Source organism: Salvia miltiorrhiza, chromosome 1 (genome assembly GCF_028751815.1).
Source record: "Salvia miltiorrhiza cultivar Shanhuang (shh) chromosome 1, IMPLAD_Smil_shh, whole genome shotgun sequence".
Lineage (NCBI taxonomy): Eukaryota > Viridiplantae > Streptophyta > Magnoliopsida > Lamiales > Lamiaceae > Salvia > Salvia miltiorrhiza.
This window is the reverse complement of record NC_080387.1, coordinates 56,208,375-56,221,466: the sequence shown is the minus strand read 5'-3', so window position 1 is coordinate 56,221,466 and position 13,092 is coordinate 56,208,375. Positions and strand designations below refer to the sequence as shown.

Here is a 13,092-nt window from a genome sequence, read left to right as displayed (position 1 = left end):
TCTTTTTTGTTTTGAATCACGCCATAAAATTCAGATCCCTTCTTCACTATCATATTCTCTTTCAAATCCGACGATCACTCGTCGTTTGTTGCCCTCCACCCTTCCCTAAAAATTTTAAAACTTTCTCCCCAAAAAAATCTAGCAGCATGTGCCATCGCCGTTCCGCCGCCGCCATCTCTCTCTGCCAATGACAGGTCGAACAACAGTAACTAATTGGACCACCGCCGCCGTCGTCCTTCCATTTCTCGGCCAACACCTGCTTCTTTATCCCTATTCATTTTAAAGCTATCTATCCCGCTTTTTAATTTCGATTCTCTTTCTACTTGATTCACACAAATCATTTACGAAAATTTCGAAATGAAAATTTGATTAATTCATATATCATTTTGAATTATTTTTATGATTTGAAAAAAAATAATTAGTATTCAATATTCAAATATTTTCTCAAATATACCATTCGTATAATCTCAACCTTCTTAATTCGGCTGAGTTTTCATTTTTGTGTACATTTTTTGTGTTGGTCTCTTATGTGGATTGCGTAGATAAAAGGGATGTATTGTGAATTTTATCGGGTGATTTTTGAAAAAATTATTGTGAGTGAATTGTATCCGGTGATTTTTGAAGAAATTATTGTCGGAGAGAACGTTAGTCTGGAATTCGTCGAATGATTTATGGATGAGTTATTTGGTTTCAGAGTTCTGGATTGTGTTGGACGATTTCTGGATGAGTTATTTGGTTTCGGGAGAGAATGCTAGAAGGAACACACGTTTATTTGAATAGCCTAAAATTTTGGAAGAAAAAAACTGTAAAAGATTTGCCGGGAAAAAGTGTCCATTAAGCTGTTCTTTTATATAATACTTTATATAATACTAGAACGATCTCCCGTGCGATGCACGACGAGTATCGAAATTAAACGACATCAATTACTCAATAAAATCATGTGCATCGTTATTAAACGACATTAATGACTCAATAAAATCTTAGATTCACTACAACAAAGAAAGAATAAATGCTATCAATATTTTAAAATAGAACAAGCATACCAACATATGAATCAAGGAACATTTTCTTTGGAGAAAGCAAAATCAAGGAACATTTTCAGTCCATCCAAATACGTTTTGCTATTCCTAGGGAATTTAATCTAAGTCTTATCAATGCTTGTTACCTTCAAATTGGAAGCAAATAAGAGAGAGTCCCAAAATTATTTGTTGATACCTCAAGATAGAAGCAGGCACAGCAAAAATCGTGCAGTAGTCACAGACTCACAACCAGTGTTGTCAAATTTCCGCCATGGCGGATGGCAGTGGCGGTTTAGGAGCAGGACGCCATAAAATTCTTATGGCATGGCAGTTTTGCCATGGCGGGTTATGGCGGCCGCCATATCCATGGCGCCATGACGGGATATGGCGGAAATTTGGTCCATGACCCGCTTTACGGGCGGGTTGACCCGACCCTTTAACCCTTTTACTTAGTTAAATTAGGTTTAAAAATTAGGGTTTTAACATTATAGTAGCCTCCAAAGTTCAAACTTGAAATTGCTCTGCGCCGCCTCCTCTGATTTTCGGACCGGCGACGCACCGGCGACCCACTGCTCCGGCGACCTCAGGTAGGTTCCTTTTTTTTGGTTTTTTAGTTATTTTTTGTTTTTTAGTTGTTTTTCTAATTTTTACAGCAGTTTATTTCATTTAAACACTAGATTATTTTGATTATTTCATATTTTCTGAAATTTTTCAGTTTAAGATTATGATTACAAATTTAGTTGTCATTTTTTTTTATTTGTAATATGCCAATTTTTAATTTTTAACAGTAGATTATTTCTTTTTTCTTTTCTAACATTTTTAATTTCTAACAGTAGGTTTGCTCCTTTGGATGATGATGAAGATGATGACTACGTGGATGTTGATGAGGAGGACTAGCATTATTACCTATCTATCTATATCTTATGCTTGAAGTTGAAGACTTGAACTTATTCTTGCATTTTGTTATGTTTGAACTTTGAACTTAGGAATATGTTATGTTTAAACTTAGGATATCAAGTTTTCTATGATTTTTCTTGGATTTTGCATGTGTTAATTTCATAATTTGCATATATATAAGTATATATATTATTATTTTATTAATCCGCCATGCGTCCGTCATAACCCGCCATGGCACCCGCCATATCCTTATGGCGGTTTTCAGGCCGGACCGCCATCCGCCATCAATAACATTGCTCACAGCTTAAGCTTCTTTTCTAGTTATCCTGCATTTCGATGAAACAGAGCATTGATTATGTTAAAGAATCATAACATTCAGACTCCAGATTATATAAGATAGATTTGAGAGGCTGAAATATGCAGCGAATTTCCCTATCCAAACCAAAGCTTGCTGGTTTCAGCGGTCATTTTACATAGCAGAATGCAAGCAGTGTAACTAGGCAGATTCGAATGATGAAGAAAGCTATTAGTCATTGCACAATATTCGTTATCTGAAGTAGTAAATTCCCAGAGCTGTTGTTATTTCTTGAATGATGGATGTTACAAAATGCATATATAGCACCGCTGCACACAGCAAAATGAAACTATAATTAAGATCAAGAGGAAATTGACAAGTACAGGAAACTCGATAGACAATATCTTTGGAGTTATCGTTTCTACTACTTCAAGAGAGAAAATAACTGAATTCCTACAAGAGGCTGAGTCAACTGGTATTGTACAATATTGCAGGAAGCTCGTACCTGAGTACCCAAAGAAACCAAGAAGAACCCAAAACTTATCAACAAGAGGAACCCTGTGACAAATATGAAGATCAAGAAAGTGTTAAATAATCAAATAAGATATATTGTTGCATCTTCCGGCTCCAGCATGAGAATATAAGAGTAAAATAAGAGGAGCTTAGATATATACTTGCATATTACCAATGAGCAGAGCAAATAAGAGGAGTCCCAAAATGGCTACTGCTATAGAAAACAAGACTTCCCTGAGATGCTTACAGCCCCCTGACCGAGTGTGCTGCACAAAAATTAAAATAATATCAGTCATGATACATATACATTCTCTAAAATCATTCTCTAAGGCATGAAGTAGGTCTGACTACATTACTCATTGTGTATTCACCAAAGTAAACAATCTTTAAACATATAAATAATAAACTACAGATAATCATGGTTAGGAGCTATGATTTAATATGATCCATAATATAGCAAAGACACTGAGTTTGTATCCTATCCCTGTTAGTTTCCCACCAATGCTTGGCATGCACCTCTCCAAATTTTTCACGGCTGAAACACATCAACATAGCTATTAACCAAGTGAAAAGGCTATCTATCTATGGTGAGCTTTGTATGAGAAATGGAGACCTGAATTTGACATGCCGAAGCTCTCTAGTGCCATCATGAAGCTGTCTGATGGTGATGTATACACCAAGCTCATCCTCCGCTATCCATTCCGATTCAATGTCACTGGCATAGATACGCAATATTATAAATGAAGCAACATGAGATTAGAAATTTCATCAGATTTATGCATAGATATATTAAGTGCACATAATCTTCCATTACCAAAAAGGTTGCGCTGCTAATAAAGACTAGTCATATTTCCATAACAATAATAACATATTTAAAAGTGATGTGTATTATTGCAACCACTCCACGATAAGGACATTCCAACTCTTGCCAGTCATCTATACCTGTAGCAAAATGGAAATGCAAATCGTCATATACGTTATCATCTCAAATTTCATGAGTTGGAACTACCACAAATGGTGTAAACAGATAACTGTTGCAGATCGTTTCAAAAAACAAAAAGATAACTTTAGTAGATGCAAGGAGAGCTCAAGATTACTCGACCAGGCCAAAGCTGAAGAGATTACCTCAGCAATGCAGTTCCTAAGAGTTAGGGTTTCACCTTCAACATCATAGCAATAATACAAACTCAATGGATATGCAAGTTTCATACAACAACATAAACCAAACACAAGAATACCAAAAGCCCAGAAGATATTAGTATATGAACAAACGCGGAAATCAGGAAAACTGAATCGGAACAGAACATCGAAATGCATAAATTAATGCTAATAAACTTGGAAAAGAGAAGGACGAAAATGCACCTTAATCTGAAGTAGAACACAATTTCGGGTGCTAAAAGAAATTGAAATCTCACCTCCTCACAGGAATTGACCGCCATTAAAAAAAAGTTTGACAATCACCAGTGAAATTCCCCATTCGGTTTCATAAATCCTATTTTCAACAATCTAACACTTGTGAAGCAGCAATCGAACTGCGAATTAGCAGTTAATCGGCCAAAATTTTCAATATAGCATTTGTTGCCGAGACACAGCGGAGAAGGTGATGGGGAGTAGTGAGAGAGCCAGAGTGAGAGAAAATAAGGTGGAGCTCTGCCACGCGTCGGTGAACGGCGAACGTTGTCGTCAACAAGATTTGTCACGGTGGTGGCGAACGTCGCTGCAAATCTTGTCCGTTGTTGAAATTTGTGAGAGAGAAAATGGGGATAAGAATGAAATAGGGATTTGGGGGTTTATCTGTTCTTGAAAAGGGGGAGAGACATAAGCTGTAGAGATTTTCTCTTAAAAAAAATGTTACAGAGATTTTTTTTGTTTTTTTTTTTTTTTGGTTTTTTGAATTTTATTTATTTTTTGCTTAAAATAAAATATTGTAGTCTTTGTATAGCATTGATACAACGAATTTGTATTGATAGATGCTCCCAATAAATTAGATAAGACGACTTTAAAACAAGAGTCCCATTAAATACATAATAGGACTCTTGTCATAAAAGAGTCCTCATATAAACATCCTCATAGGCTTATTTTATTGTAGTGATTTGAAAATATAAGTTTTCAACTTTGTATAAAGTGTAATGATAATTATAGTTATTAAATAATTAATAATTATTTGATAATGAAAATTAGCATTATACATTATTATAATTATAAAGTATGATGCATCATAGTAAATAAATAAATAAGTAATTCACAAATATAAAAAAATATTTAAAATTATATTTTTTTAATATATATACTAATTTCATCTACAAAGTTATATTAAAAACAATACAATATATATATATATATATATATATATATATATATATAAACACAAACACATGATACTTACTTATTTTTATCTAAAAATACAAAAAATTGAAAAATAACTTAAATTAATATAATAAAAATAAGCAAACATGTCATTAAAGAGAAAACTAACACACATTAAAATAAAGAGGAAAGAATAAAATATATTTTAAATTATCATAACTTATTTATTTTAAATTAATTTTTCATCAAAAGAGGAAAAATAAGAGATAAATTTTCTAGTAGAGAGAGAGAAAAATATATAATAACAACAATTATTAAATTACGATAAAACAATTACGAATAACAACAATAATAATAGTGCAAAAAAGGAAAAGATAAAACTATAAAATAATAGAGAAAAAGAAAGAGGATAGAAAAAAATAATTACCATAAAATTTTTAACTACAATAATTTATTTGTTTTAAATTCATATTTTATGATTCTTATACCAAATTAAAGATCTTGTCGTTATCTTTAAGTTAAGATGCATATTTAATAGGGGTTATTGCCATAAAATACCTCAAGTTTGCTAATTTTCTGATTTATATCATCACCTTTTTTTTTGCCAGAAAATACATGAATTTATAATTTATTCGTAACTATCCCACAGTGAATATTTCCGGCGAAACCGAAACTTATGTGTCATTTACGTAGCTTATGTGGCACTGACGTGGCATTTAATTTATTTGAGAATGATGATGTGTTGACACTCCCCCCACCCCCACCCCCAGACCGTCCTCTCCCCCCCCACCCCAATGACCGTTCTCTTCTCCCCCCCCCACCCAAACCCCTCTGCCCCTTACCCCCGACGGCCAACCTAAGTACCCAATAAACCGTCTCCCTCCACCACTCCCGCCGCCGCCGCTTCTCCTGCTCAGCAGACGGAGCCTTCCCCTTCCCCCAACCCCGCCGCCACTACTTCCCCTCTCGATCTCTGTTGCCTTCACCCAAAGTCTTCCAATTTGCAGATCTACAATTGAGCATGGTGAAATTGGTGGTTTTAGTTGAGTTTTTGAAGAAATTGGTGGTTTTGGTCGAGGAGAGAAACTGGAGGGCGGCGGAGGTCGAGCTCTGTTGGTGGAGGAGAGTGGCGAAGGGGGGAGGGTTTGCTGGTCGGAGAGGGGGCTCTACTGGTCGGGGAAGGCGGCGTAGAGGGGGCTCTCCGGGCCGAACATCCGGTGCCTGTGCAGCGACGGGTTGAATTGAAGAGAAGGAAGCCATAGCTGCTGATTTCGGTGGACTTTGGTGGTCGTGGCGATTTCGAGCTGTGCGTGTTCTGTGTCTCTGTGTGTGTGTATGTGTGTGTGTGAGATAGAGATAGAGGCGGTAAGAGAGAAAGTGAGACAGGGGATGAGAGGGCGGCGGCGACGGCAGCGCGCCGCCGCTGGCGGAGAAGGAAGAAGGGGGAGGGTTGTGCATATGTGTGTGCGGCCAGTGGCGGAGCCAGGATTTTTTTTGGGGGGGGTAGGGGGGGCTGAACTGTTACGGGGGTTCCGCCCCCGAAATTTTTTTTGGGGGGGCATTCAATACATTTTAGACATTTTTTACTAAAATACAAATATAATAATAATAATAACAACATTTTCATAGATAATATAGTTCAAAACATTTACTAATTTTTTTTTTGGGGCATTCAATACATTTTAGACATTTTTTACTAAAATACAAATATAATAATAATAATAATAACAACATTTTCATAGATAATATAGTTCAAAACATTTACTAAAATTTTTTTGGGGGCATTCAATACATTTTAGACATTTTTTACTAAAATACAAATATAATTATAATAATAATAACAACATTTTCATAGATAATATAGTTCAAAACATTTACTAAAATTTTTTTGGGGGCATTCAATACATTTTAGACATTTTTTTACTAAAATACAAATATAATAAAAATAATAACAACATTTTCATAGATAATATAGTTCAAAACATTTACTAAATTTTTTTTTGGGGGCATTCAATACATTTTAGACATTTTTTACTAAAATACAAATATAATAATAATAATAATAATAACAACATTTTCATAGATAATATAGTTCAAAACATTTACTAAAATTTTTTTTGGGGGCATTCAATACATTTTAGACATTTTTTACTAAAATACAAATATAATAATAATAATAACAACATTTTCATAGATAATATAGTTCAACATTTACTAAAATTTTTTTTGGGGGCATTCAATACATTTTAGACATTTTTTACTAAAATACAAATATAATAATAATAATAACAACATTTTTAGACATATTATTAATTTTTTTTTTCAAAATTTGGGGGGGGGGCTCTAGCCCCCCCGGCTATGCCCATGTGTGCGGCGCAGTGGGTGTGTGCGTGTCTTAGAGAGAGAGAGAAGTGTGTGTATGTGTGATTTGGCATTTCCGACAGCCATGTTGGCAATCCGATTACCACCTCAGATTAATTTGGGCGAAATTATAAATGGTGGGACAATTACGAACAAATTATAAATTCATGTATTTTTGGTCAAAAAAAAATTGATGATATAAATCAGAAAATTAGCAAACTTGATGTATTTTATGGCAATAACCCCTATTTAATATCTTTTCATATATCATTTTTTTTAAATCACTAAAATATGAAAGATAGAATAAAAGAGAGAGAGAGAGAGAGAGAGAGAGAGAGAAATTTTATGGAAAAAATAGTGTAAAACGTGTGATAGGGAGATGAGAGAGAAAAAGTGAAAAAATTGCATAGTAAAAGAAAAGAGAAAAATTGGCGGGAACAAAAACTGGCGTTTCATATAGATATAGATATAGATACTTAAACTAGGGAAAATATTATGACTCTAGTTGTTTGGGATTGAAGATGTTATTCTGTAGTTGTTTGGTGATTGAAAATATTAAACTAGGGAAAATATTGTTCCTATTCCCTTTCGCCCTACAACCGCAAAAGTAGGATAAAATTGTGCCAGTTTCATGCCCAAGAAGAAGTGAGAATTGACATTTGTAGCCTAAAGCACATAGTTTATGACTTTTTTAGCCACCTCTTTTAAAGAATGACTTTTCTGGCCAAAATCCCCTTAAAAGACAACTGCGCCCCTAGGTCAACTGTGCACGTTGTAATTCAACTGTGTACCAGTATTGAAAAATGGCTTAATTATAGTGCTGATCCCCCGCTTCTCAAAATGGTATCAGAGCGGGTTTTTATAGAGGAATTATATAATTTTTAGTTTATTTTATTAATTAACCCATGTGGGAGGAGACTCCACTTAAAGTTTATGGATCCGGACGAGTGTCCGAGATGTGTACACTACAGGAACTCTCTCCAGAATCTGGAGATAGAAACTAGTCACTTTTTAAGTGATCTCAGGTGGAACAATCGAGTCCTCGTTACCAACATACGACGAGGAGGAGACATCGAGTTTATTCGCGAGGTCATCGCGAGTATCCAATTTTATCATGAACATCTCATGATAATGGCCACTGCCCGAGCAAGGATTGAACGGACCATGGAGGAGGCCCATCAGTCACACGACTAATGGAACAAAAAGACAAGGCGGGAGTAGCTTATCCAAGCTACCACAAGATCGAGCCAGACTCTTCCGACAACGTCAACTTGCGGGAGATTCAGAAAACGGTGGAATATTATGGCAACAAGCTATATGAACTACCGATGGAGATAAGCAGAATATCACTCAAACAAGAGGAAATCCTTACCCTCTTGCGTGATATCCAGAGAAGAATGGAGGAGATCGAAAGGCGAAAACCATGTTCCGGAAAAATTCGGAATCAATGGTCCAAAGACCCGACGTCTACATCTCTATTCGATGCAAAACCCAAGGAGTTGCAGCCGGAGGACATAATCCGAATCATGAAAGGCAAATATCATGAATAGCCTTGACAGAATCGGATTAGAAGATTTACAAGAGTTAGCAGAATCTTTTGCTAACCTTAATATGGTTGATCTAAAGATGAACCAAGGAGATGAAGGCCCCAAAATTGAGCCTCAAGGAGAAGAATCGTCAGGGAAAGGGTCAGCCCAAGACGATGCAAGCCAGTACCAGCGAACCCGACGACGGAGGCCTCAGATGCAGAATACTCCTGTAGGAAAGGTCACGCTGGAACCAGTCCATCCATATGGATTGATCCTCAATCTTGACGAAGCCAGCTTCAAAGAATGGGAGGGTCTCATCGACGAATGGGCTTCATCATTGAAAGTCGTAATCGCTACAATTGATTACGATAAAAAGGAATTTGCCAGAGTCTTCGAAGCCAGTTTGGCAGGAATGGCAAAACAATACTGGGACAAACTTGAGATTCCAGTAAGGGAAGAAATGTTTAGTAGTACCTCCATGTATGACATCATCAAGGAGATTACTAAGCAGATTAAAATCCATTTCTTGGGAATGGGTTTTTTCGAAGGATCCGCGGAGGAGAAACGCAAGAAATATCAACAGGCACTTCACAATCTGAGATTGATGGTGCTGGAGCCAAAAGCTCTCGATGAATTTCTGCGCCTTTATACCCTATATGTCCATATGGGGGAAGTGGAAGACCAGACGGCCATGGACCTATTTTTCCCAAAATTTCCAAGTCCATGGAGGGAGATGCTCATCAAGGAGTATGTTTCACCCGGAACATATCCCCTCGATAGTGCTTCAAGGAGGATGTCTTATGTCCACAAGAAGCTGTCCGAATGGTGCCAGAAGGCAGCGGACCAGAGGAATCTCAAGAGATTGAGAAGACTCAACAAGAAATCCCCATTGATGTGCGACAACATTGATCTTCCAACAGAGATTGGTGCTGAGTTGCTATATCAAAAGAGGAGCCGAAAGAAACATAGGTATCAACCCTATGAAAGAAAGTCCAGAAGGAGTTCTTGGAAGCCAAGAACCATGTGGACCAGACAGAAGGCACGCTCCTACAAATCAGGCCAACGGAGCGGACCATCCAGAAACCGATTCTCAAACCAAAAGAGAATCCCGGCGAGAAAAACTTTCAGGCGCACTCAGGCTAAAGCAAATGAAAGTTTCAAGGATTGCAACTGCTGGACGTGCGGTGCAAAGGGGCATATCTCTACAAATTGCCCAGACAACAAGATGAGGAAATTCGAATCCACACCGGATATCGAAGACGCCATCTACCACCAGGATTTGATACCCGTGTATCAATTCGAAAATATATCCTCTGATGAGAGTATATATGAGCAAGAGGAAATCTTTAGTTCTGAGGATTCGGAGATGTCCGATGGATCAACCGGAGACGAGTCAGACTAAAGAGGAGCACGAGGTTCACCATACCCAGAAGGAGGATCAGAATGGATTTTCCAGCCATTTCCTGATTCCACAAAAAGAAGTGGTGAAGCAGCTCGTGAAAAAACTCAAGAAGGAAACCGAGGAGGTTCAAACCTACCAAGGGTTTTCCAATGGAAGATTGAATCGAGTTTTAAATAGCTTGATTCCAACCAAGAGGAAGCATCATGTCTATTTTGGCGTTACAAGCCAAGAAACGGCGCTTCCAATTGAGATTACAAGCAACCAGGTGGAAATCCAGCTGGTTCCGGCCGAAGATATTAGGAAGGATCTCAGGAAAATGAAGCCAGAAGTCGCAAGTACGATGAAATGGATTCATATTGGAGCAATTCAATTGGTGCTCAAATCCTCCCTTCTCCCAGGGACAGACCAGCCAATTGATGTCGCACTTTGCGATAAAAGGGTCAGAGATGCCAGAGAATCAGTTATTGGAGCTTTTTCGGGCAATCTTTATGCCAAGAAGATTATAACCGAGTTTTATCCACAGATCGCTTATAATCTACAGGATTCATCCTTCAGCCGAGCCCTGACTCTCTATCAGGACTACAAAAAGAAGGAGTACATGACAGATGGAAACAGGCCATACTCACTGACTTATCAAGTCTCGTATGCCCTATCAAATTCCCATCATACGGAGTTATTTCTGGGAAAAGAATTTATTGAAATTCCAGAAATATTCAAAGAAGTTGCTAAGGCAGCCCCTCCAAACCGAGTGGAAATTCCCCGGAACAGGGAAATCGACATCGATGTTGGAGATAAACCGGTGCTTAGTCATACCCAGAGTCTCAGACTGGGAGCACCAAGGCTTTCATTCCAAGGAAATAGGCTAACTTCAGGGCCTATAACAAGAAGTTACTCTCATTCCTATGAGAGAAAGGCGATCCAGGAAACACCAGTCCCAAACATGAGGGTCAAATTCAAATGTCCCGAAGGATGGAGACAGGTTTCTACAAGAATTGATACTACATGCATGGAAAACAAGTTTCCTTGTAGTATGTTGTATTATTTGGCGAATCCAGGAGACAACCGATATATCGGAACTCTGGAGGTTGGAGGTTTTGAAATTCAGACCGAAGGCCAGGCCGGACAAGAAGCGGATGTCCTGTTCTTAGGACGAAATTTCCTTGACAAATACAAACCATGGTCATGGAAAGCAGGAGGAATGGAGATCACCATTGGACGCTAAAGAGTGATGATCCAATGACAAGTTCATTCTCAATATACATCTCTGTGGGGATGTTATATGAGAAATACAAAGCAGAATATTTTGCTGCTTATGTGGATTCAGGAGCAGGAATCTGTACAACAAAACGAGGAGTTTTTCCAACAGAAGTGGAAGAAGATCTACCTCGAATTGCAGGAAGGGATTTCTCCAAGAAGATTTTACTCTTATCAAAGGGAGTAAAACAGACGGAAATATTGATCGGCGGAGCAGGACAGACACCTTGGTACAAGGTCAAAACTCCACCAATTTATTTCCATGATACCGGAGCAGATATATTATTCGGAAATAATTTTCTGCAAAGCTTTAAGCGGTATATTCAAGATAATGAAGCCAGGAGGCTAGTGTTCACAACCAATTGTGACCACAAGATCATTGTGCAAAGGCTCAAAGGAGCTTTTCATCGTTCAATGCCAATCAACTTTCGCAGCAAGCGTGGTGATGATGGCAGACTCCGGAGACCCCAAATGAAGGATCAAAGGAGATTCGGAGAAGTTCTACTCAAATGCAGAACTGAGGGATTCCCAAATCTCTCCGAGGAGGAAATTCAAATCCTCAAAGTCTCCCTGATATCACACCAAGATATCAAGGAAGAAGAACAGGTGTCCATTGCCGACGTCAAAAGGAGAATCCAGAAGTGTTACCACGAGGATCCTTTGGCATGGTGGGACAAGAACCAGCTCAAAGCTACCCTGAAAGTTAAAGCTGGAAAGGAGCATGAGTTCGTTAGATACAGACCTATCCTGATGAATACTCAAGATCAACAGGATATGAGGGATATAATCAAGGAACACCTTGATTTGAAGCTGATCGAACCAGGAAGGTCGCCTTACAGCAGTCCTGGATTTCTGGTGAGAAATCATGGGGAGATCAAGCGAGGAAAACCAAGATTGGTCATTAATTACAAAGGGATTAATGACATTCTTGAGTTTGACGGATATTTCATCCCAAGCCGAGAACACCTCATTAACTGCATCCGAAGTGCAAGGGTATTCTCAAAGTTCGATTGCAAATCAGGTTTTTACCAGATTCGCATGGAGGAAGGGAGTAAGAAGTTCACAGCCTTCTCAACCCCACAAGGACATTATGTCTGGAATGTCATGCCAATGGGGCTAGCCAACGCGCCTCAGATATTCCAAAGGAAGATGGATAATCTCTTCAAAGATTATTCTTCGTTTATGTTTGTTTATATTGATGACATCCTTATTGCATCAAAAAACATTCATGAACATGTCAGGCATCTGGAGATCTTTGCGGATGTTTGTCAACAAGAAGGACTAGTGCTGTCAGAAAAGAAGGCAGTCATAGCCACCCAGAAGATGGAGTTTCTGGGGATCGAGATCGATGAATCTGGGATAATTCTACAAGATCATATTGTGGAAAAAGTCCAGGGATTTCCGGAGGATCTCAAAGAAAAGAAGCAGCTCCAAAGCTTTCTCGGAGTTGTTAACTTTGCAGGAATGTTTATCAAAAATCTTGCAGAGTACCGGAAAGTCTTCAGTCCATTACTG

At 38.0% G+C, this 13,092-nt stretch overlaps 2 long non-coding RNA genes across 8 annotated transcripts; one reads left to right on the top strand and one right to left on the bottom strand.

The window, feature by feature from the left end:
- Positions 1-20: 20 nt before the first annotated feature.
- LOC130997203 (uncharacterized) lies at positions 21-2,120 on the top strand. Its single transcript, XR_009093010.1, has 2 exons — positions 21-1,606; positions 1,853-2,120. It is a non-coding gene; the product is annotated as an uncharacterized LOC130997203 (long non-coding RNA).
- Positions 2,121-2,317: 197 nt separating this feature from the next.
- On the bottom strand, positions 2,318-4,649 carry LOC130997074 (uncharacterized). 7 transcript variants are annotated; one of them, XR_009092950.1, is made up of 6 exons: positions 4,087-4,649; positions 3,539-3,666; positions 3,338-3,439; positions 2,886-3,259; positions 2,717-2,769; positions 2,318-2,540 (listed from the first exon to the last, which is right to left on the bottom strand). It is a non-coding gene; the product is annotated as an uncharacterized LOC130997074 (long non-coding RNA). The 7 variants fall into 7 exon arrangements; XR_009092927.1 differs by having other exon boundaries at positions 4,140-4,649; XR_009092948.1 differs by having other exon boundaries at positions 2,897-3,259; positions 4,140-4,649.
- Positions 4,650-13,092: the final 8,443 nt, after the last annotated feature.